The following is an 8,786-nucleotide window of genomic DNA, read 5'->3' as shown; positions in this document are numbered from 1 at the left end:
CTGGCCAAACCAGCTCCACATCAGGGCCGCCCAGGCTGAGAGGACTTGATGCCCATGAAGCACCAGCTCTGCTTTTTGCTCTCCAAAAGATCCCTGGGATGGTTCAAGGGCAGCCTGGACACAGGTTATATCAGCCTGCTCTGGTGGAAGGTGGCCTTGCCAGTGGCAGGGCGCTGGGATGAGATGATCCTGAAGGTTCCTTCCAACCCAAGCCATCCCAGGATTCTGTGATCCATTTCTCAGTGAAGCCAGGAGCACTCCCCCAGATGCTTCAGAAGTATCTAAAAGGCTGGGAATACCTTCAGTCCAAGGATGCTAATTCAGCACAGCAGCTGTAGAAAGCTCTTCCGCTGGAGTCGGAGTGGTTCCATCCCTCACTTGCCATTAACAACAGTTTTATCTCTCCTATTAGTAAGGAAAACAAACCCACTCTGGGTGGAAGGGGCTGTTAAAGTGGCCTTGGCTCCTAAAGGCAGCACAGCCAGCACTATGCCTGTGCTGAAATTGTCATGGAATCACAGAATCCCAGAGTGGTTTGGGCGGGAAGGGACCTTAAAGATCATCTCATTCCAACCCTTGCACCACGGGCAGGATGGCACCCCCTAGATCAGGTTGTTCAGAGCCTCACAATACTTTGATAATTCCACTAGCAAATCTTTTCTTCCACTCCAGCTTTACACCTAATGTTGTATAATCCAAAAAAAATTCCCAGGGAGGATTATTAGGATCCTATTCCCTTATGAGTTCACCATGAGGTGCTAAGTGTGGCTTTCAGCATCCTTTCAGCAGCACTCTGGGCAGCCACAAGGCACCTGCAGTTGGGTGGCAGTTGGAGCAGTCAAGGTGCCTTTACAGACCTGATGCCAAGGAGCAGAGCTATGTGCCCTTGTGTAGCTCATCTCCCTCCTCCTGGCAGGCTGCCTTCAGCTACTGGAGGGCTGCTCTAACATTTGCCCAGAGTCTACTCTTCTCCAGGCTGAGAAAACGCCTGCAGGACTCTGGCTTGATGACAGACTCCATGTGCTGCACTGGGGGCTCAGACCATTCTTATTGGAATTGTTGTGGCATGCTCAGCCACTGTTGATTGTTCTTCATTGTGGTACAGGTAATGAATAGTTGATTGCTTTAATAAAGACATATTTGAAATGATAAGAGCTAAATTTTAAAGCAAAATTAATATGATAAAAATTCCTAAACCTATGGCCAGTTAGCAGCAGAGCAGCCAGCAGCTCCCCTCTGGATGGCCTTGCTCTGTCACCTCTGGGCTGGGCCTTTCCCTCCTGTGGTCATCCCTGGGCACTGCCATTCCCAACATGTGCACCACACATTGTGGTACAAGCTGACAAAAAAACTTACTCCAGTCCATTTTCAAATGTTGGCCTTTCAAGACAAAAAACTCCACCCCTTCTTGCTTTATCTATGAGCTAAATCCACATCAGGCTTTCCTTTACCCATATCACAGAATAATCTTATCAGTTTCAAGCACAGTGTAAATAAACTTGCTCAAGCTTCAAAGGCAAAGCATCTTCCCTAAACGCAAGCAGCCCTCAAACTCTTAGAAATGTTGTGGGTTTCTATTGCAGGAGGATATATTCACACTTGCATTTTCCTTGTTGACTTGTTTCTTTCACCAACATCAAGACCATGAAAACCAAAATAGCCTCTGGTGCAGCAGAAGAATAGATGACAAATGGTTTTCATGTGCAGCTGAGACACAAAGGAGAAATGAAAGGCTGTTCCTGGCCCCATATACAAATAAGAGTTTCCTCTCATTTAAAATTAGAAACTGCTCTAGACTGAAGAACCAGCAACATGAAAAAACAAATCAGAGAAAGAGCACCTTGCATTGCAACAGGAAGCACTGAAAAGTAATTTTTAGGTATTGCAAGAGACCCAGGGGCCTGTCCTGCTCATCCCAACTCTCTAAAAGCTGGATCAAAACCTGTGGGAGACAGCAACAGCTTGGATTTCTTTCCCTGGCTTCACTAATGTTTGAGGCAGGCTCCAGCCTCTGCAACAAGAAAGTTCACAGAGCCATGGTGGAGTAAGGAAGATCTGGGCTGCAGATATGTTGGTCCCTGGAGAGAGCACTTTCACAGAAAACGGGAGAGGGTTGGGGAAAAAAACCCTAAAAAAACTTTCCAGGCACAGACTTGCAAAATGTTTGAGCAAATCCAAATGCTGCCAGGGCAGATTTCATCAGAGCAGAGCTGACATCATGCTGAGAGAGGTCACTCACAGGAGTTGAGCAAATAGCTGGAATAAGGATGCCTGGGAATAGCAGAGGGGCTTTGCTCCAGCCACAGGCACAGCTCTCTGTGTCCACCTCCTGCTCACACTCAAGTGCTCACCAAAGGAGAAAGCAAAAAGAACCAAATGCCTGAGCATTTGCCAAGAGAGATTTCAAACTGTACATTTGACCCAGCAGTCACTGTTCTGCTGAGCCCTCAGCTGCAGAAAGTCTCTGAACATCAGGGCTTGCCCTCCCCAGGGGCCAGAGAGCACCACCAAGGAGCAGGAATGCTCACAGGAGAGCAGCACATGCCCAGGGGAGCTTACACGGGGTTTAAGTGCTTCAGGACAGGCTTATGTGGGACTGAGGGGAAACATAAACTTCATCTTGGCCCTTGGAAAGGTCACATTGTGCAACTTGAGCTCTTGCTCTTGCTTCTGTGGCTGGGCTGTGCTGGGGGTACCTGAGCCCTGGGCTGCTCCCTCCTCACCCAGCCCAGGCCAGAGAACATCTGCCCTGCCAGCTGCTCCTCCAGGAGTCCTGGAATCCCAGCCTGGCTTGCAGGGGACCTTAAAGCTCATCTCATTCCAAAGCACAAGAAGCGGCCCCGAGTGCAAGCTCAGCATGAAAATTCATCTGTCGGGGCAAGAATCAGATCCTGGTGCTTTTCTAACAGCTTCCAAACTACAGAGGTGTAGCAGGAGACATCAGCTGGGTTGGGAAGGCATTCCCTAGGCCCTGTCACCAACCTGGCAATGCTGTGCCTGAGGGGGGCACTAAGGGCAAAAACCCCAATAAATGAGGGCAGGACTGGGGCAGAAAGCAAATCTGGAACGACACTTGGGGGGGACACAACAACAGAGCCTGGTGGGGATTCAGGCTCCTTTTTCCAGCTGAGGCTGCTCTGAGCCCCCCAGCACAGGGAAGGTGCCACCCCTGTGTCCTACCTGTGCCACCACAAATGTCCTACTCGTGCCACCACAAATGTCCTAGCTGTACCACCACAAATATCATACTCATGCCACCACAAATGTCTTATTTGTGCCACTTCGTATCCTACTCGTGCCACCACAGATGTCCTACCCGTGCCACTCTATGTCCTACTCATGCCACCACAAATGTCCTACCCATGCCACCACCATGTCCTACCCATGCCACCACAAATGTCCTACCCATGTCCTACCAGTGCCTCTGCCATGTCCTACTCATGTCACCCCATGTCCTACCCATGCCACCCCCACATTTTACCCATGCCACTCCACGTCCTACCCGTGCCACTGCCGTGTCCTACCCATGCCGCCCCACGTCCTACCTGTGCCACCACAAATGTCCTACTCATGCCACCACAAATGTCCTACCAGTGCCACCCTGTATCCTACCCATGCCACCAAAAATGTCCTATTTCCTACTTGTGTAGGAAATGTCCCATATCCTACTTGTGCCACCACCACGTTCTACCTGTGCCACCACAAATGTCCTACCCACGCCACCTCTATGTCCTACCCATGTCCTACCAGTGCCACTGCCGTGTCCTACCCGTGCCGCTCCATGTCCTACCTGTGCCACCACAAATGTCCTACCCGTGCCACCCCCATGTTTTACCCATGCCACTCCATGTCCTACCCATGCCACCCTGTGTCCCACCCGTGCCCCACCATGTCCCACCCTGTTTCCCCCCGTGTCCTACCCGTGCCGTAGTGCTCCAGCCCGGTGGGCACCTCCTGCGTGGCGGGCTCGTCCCAGAGCGGGCAGCAGGGCCGGGGCTGGCAGCAGGAGGCCTGGAAGGCACAGGTCACCCAGGGATCCTCGCAGGGAACGGGCACTCCTTGTTTCTGGAAGGAGCACAGGGAACTGTCAGGGGAGGGGGACCCCAAAATGTGCGAGGGGCAGTGGGGCTGCCCCAGAATCAGGCAGCGAGTCCTGCTCTGCAGATCCCAGCTCAGCTGGCTGAGGGGTGTTGGGACAAAAAGGGCCTTTTTTACATCAAGATGAGGAGAAAAGTGAAGGTCAGAGTGAGGCTGAGGTTGGCAGGATTGCAGCCTGGGGGTCTCCCATGGGGATACCCTCTGTGGCAGGGCTTTGTTCCACTCCCCACAACTGGGAATGTCACTTTTAGGCAGCAGGAGGCCCCAAAACCCCAAAACGTAGGAGATCACCAGGGGGTGCAGAGCCACAGCCCTGCCCAGGCACTGAGGGGCAGCCTGGTCCCAGCTCTCTCTTCTGAGAGAGATATTTATGTTCATCTTCCTATTTATAGGGATATTATTTGGGATTATTTTCTTTATATTTGGGTTGTTTATGTTGGTTTTATTGGTGTGTCCACAGAGATGTTTATACATGTGGTATGCACACATGGTTATATGAGTTATACACCTCATATGAAATGTACAGATGCATCTATAATTTATTTAACATAATGTATCATTACCCAAACATTACATAATAAACATATTATTATGTGTTAACACACAATACATGATTATATGGGTGATATAAGAATTTATACACCAACACCTATGTAATCCTAGCTTATAACTCTATATAAATTGCACATTTATTTTCATTGTATCTGAAGCTAAATTTACACTTTATAAAGAAAATACATTTACTATACATAGATATAGAGATATTTAGAAACATAGATTTGTTTAGATTGGGAACAAAGCTTTAATAAATGATCCCAGGATATAATTTTCATTTTATTTTGTACACACCTATTTTATACATATTTTATGTATATATAGTGTGTATATATATGTACACACCATATTTATTATGTGCATCTGTGTGTATATTTTATATATATATATATATTTACCATGGACACACACACACATATACATATATACCACACAATAAATACATTGCATTTAAATGTTTGTCTCCCTAGAAGAGGACAATACCATGCACATACCTATAAATAAATGCAGGATGTTTGAATTTTTTATCATTGTTACCATTTCCCTGTGGGGGAATAGATTTCCTTGATGGCAAATCAATATTTAAAAGCCAAATGCTTGCTCGGAACCATTTAAAGGAAAGCTGTGAAGCTGCCTTGGGAATATTCCATGGCTCAGAGTGGGCTTTTCTTCCCAGTTTGGGGAAATGTTGGGTTTTAGCACAAGTTCTGTGCAGCCTGAGGTGTCAGCCCAGAGCTTATCTGACCTCTAAGGCTCAGCAGTTCTTTGGACAAATGGTTAGAAATGCCATTTCTCTAAATAGAGATTTGATTTCTCTGAATATATTTCTCTGATTTATTGAAATAAGGATCAGATTTCCCTAAATATGGATCTGATGTTCCTAAAAAAGGCTCAAATCCCTGCTCAACCTGTCCCAGGATCACACTGCAACCTTTATTACACACAACCCCCCATCAGCTGCAAACAGACCAGAGCTGGCTCGGGACAGGGAGCACCAGAGTGGTCCCAAAACTCCAGAAAACCACGGGAGCCTTTCCCAGTCACTGCCCTGCTCTGGGCTGGTCCCACTGGTCCCAGGTGAAGGGCAGCAGGGGGAGCAGGCAGCAGGACAAAGCTTGCCCTGACACTCCTCCCAACACCAGCACAGGAAATCCCACCCAGGATCCCATTTCCAGGGGAGGTTTGCAGGCTCCAGAGGGTCAGAGAAGCTCTGGGTAAACACTTGGAATTCAGGACTGCCCTGAACTACCTCAAACCTTGGATCCTCAGGAGATGGCACCGAGCTGGGTCAGGGCTGGAGAAATCACAGCAACCTGAGAGAGAACTGCTGGGGCAGGAAACCAGTCCCAATTCCTGTTTTTTATAGAGGCATGGAAAGGTTTGGCTTGGAGGGTTGGAAGGGACCTTAAAGAGTGTCTCACTTCACCCCCTGCCATGGGCAGGGACATCTTCCACTATCCCAGGTGGCTCCAAGCCCCAATATCCAGCCTGGCCTTGGGCACTGCCAGGGATCCTGGGACAGCCTCAGCTGCTCTGGGCACCCTGTGCCAGTGCCTGCCCACCTTCACAGGGGTGAATTTCCTACTAAAATCTCATCTGTGCCCACCCTCATTCAGTGCAAGGCCATTCCCTTGTCCTGTCTGTTCCTTACCATCATTCCAGGCCGAGCCAAACCATAAGGAGCTGCAGTGCTGATGGCTGTGTCCATATAATAACTCATCATCTTGGAGGTGCCTGCAGGAATGGAGAGGGGCATTAGAGTCCATGGCATACAAGCTAACAGCACCAGCTAAATCCATGCTTTCCACAGCTGTATAAAGCTTGGAACACTGTCACCTTAATGAGTTTAGGCTGGAAAATTTAAGAGGAAAAATATCTGGAATAATAGGAAATATTGTGATTAGAGGGGTCGTGTCAACAATGCAGCACCCAGATGCAGGAGTGGAACCAGGGGAGAGCCTGACAATGGGGAATGAATTAATGAATGATCACCTGCAAGCTGAGGGAGCTGCTCCGAGGGAAGAAGATGAGATCATATTTCCTTTGCTGGAGAATTGGTGGGAAAATGTTGCCAATTTTTTTCTTTTCAGAGAGAGAAAAAAAAAAAGGCGGTTTGTTGAGATCAACACCTTTCCTGTGAAAGCTTTGTCAGGCCCTGTCTGCCTCACAAAGAACTTTGCTGCTTTCAGGACACATCCTCTGGTTTTGCTTAGGTTTCCCTGGCTGAATCTCTGCCTTGCAGTCCCACATGGCATTCCTCACTCAGGATTCACTCTCCTGAGCAAGTCCTCCTGCCAGAGCTGCTCATTAGCTGGATTTTTAATCATCACTGAAGCCATTTGTGTGGCTGAGGCAGAGGAGCTGCACTGTGGCTCTTTAGCAGAGCTGTGGGTGTTTCTCCCTCTCTCCTTGCCATGCCAATGGGAACACAGGGCCAAGGTAAGGTCTGTGTTTTGGGGATGTGACTCCAAGGTGCTGGGAGGACAGAGGGAAGGGGAATAGCCTGGGCTGGCCAGGGCTGGCCTGGGCAGGACGATCCCTGGAGCCATGGGAATGGCTGTTCCCAGCCTGGTGGTGCAGAGGAGCTGCTCTAACCTCCCTGAGGACACAGCCCTGGCTCCTGGGGACCCCCTCTGCACTCCTGCAGAGCCCTGGGCTGTGGCCACTGCAGCTGCAAACACCTGGCTGAGTTATCTTACAACAAAATCCCAGAACCATTCAGTCCAACCCTTAACCTGGCACTGCCAGGTTATCCCAAGTGCCACTTTACACGTGTTTGGAACACCTCCAGGGAAGGGGACTGCACCATGCCCTGGGCAGCTGTGCCAGTGCTTGGCAAACCTTTGAGTGAAGAAACGTTCCTGATATCCAACCTAAACCTCCCCTGGTCCAACCTGAGGCTGTTTCCTTTACTCCTGTCACTTGTTTCCTGGGAGAACAGGGAACTCCCCCTGGATGCCCTCTCCTTACAGGGAGTTGTGCAGAGCCAGAATTCACAGAATCACTGGGTTGGAAGAGACCTTCAAGATCATCGAGTCCAACCCAGCCTCAATACCTCAACTAAACCCTGGCACCCAGTGCCACATCCAGGCTTGTTTTAAAGAGGGCCCCCTGCGCCTCCTTTTCCTCAGGCTGAGCCCCTTTCCCAGCTCCCTCATCAGACTCGTGCTCCACGTGTTTTGTGCTCAGCTCTTCTCAACAGAACCAGCTCACCCACATCACCCCCGGCCTCTACTTCTACCCTGGACCCCTGAACATCTCCTGGAGGCCCTGGGACCCTCTCCCAGCCTTCCCTCTGGTCCTTGCCTGGGGGCTTTGCTGCTGCCAGAGCTCTCTGCAGTTCTCCACCCCCGGGGCAGGGCAGAGCTGCTTTGGCTCTCACTCAGCACCTCAACAAACACGGACCCCCAGAGCATCTCCCCCGTGCCCTGTGAGTAATGGCCCCACACAAAACACCTGCATGTGCACAGTATTAAATTATCATCATCATTTCCTGCTGGTTATTACTAACTCTGCCTCGAACACCAGCAGAATTTTTTTTTCAAACTTCTCTTTTTTAATTCACAAGACTGAAAACTACCTCTGCGTGGTGGAAGAACAACCAACCTATTTCTCTTTGTGCTGTACCCAAAACCACACCGAGTGCGAGTTAGTGTGGCTGAGAAGCCTTAACTAATCTCAGCATCTCTGCACGCCCTGCCAGCCCGCCCTAACGAGGCGTTAAAACGCCTTGGCTTCAATCTCCCTGCAGCTGGGGCAGCTGCAGCTGGGCCAGACAAAGTGTGTGCAGCCCTTTGCTGCAGCCTGGCTGAGCACAGAACGCTGGGGTTCCAAGGGACCTTATAGCTCATCCCGTGCCGTGGGCAGGGACGAGTTTAGGCTGGAAAAGTTCTCTCTTCCACGAGACCAGGGTGCTTTAAGCCCTGTCCCACCTGGCCTTGAGCACTTCCAGGGGGGAGCATCCCTGGCATGAAGGGCATCCCCTAACGCAGGGCAAGGTGCTCCATGCCAGCCCATCGCACACCTGACCCCGACCTTCAGCACATGGAAACCATCTCAGGTAAACACGGGCTGGCCTTGCCCTAAAGCAAAGGTTGATGCTGCCAAACAAAGCAGGACAGACAGGGCGGAAC

Source organism: Molothrus aeneus, chromosome 22 (genome assembly GCF_037042795.1).
Source record: "Molothrus aeneus isolate 106 chromosome 22, BPBGC_Maene_1.0, whole genome shotgun sequence".
Lineage (NCBI taxonomy): Eukaryota > Metazoa > Chordata > Aves > Passeriformes > Icteridae > Molothrus > Molothrus aeneus.
Note: the sequence above shows the minus strand (reverse complement) of the source record.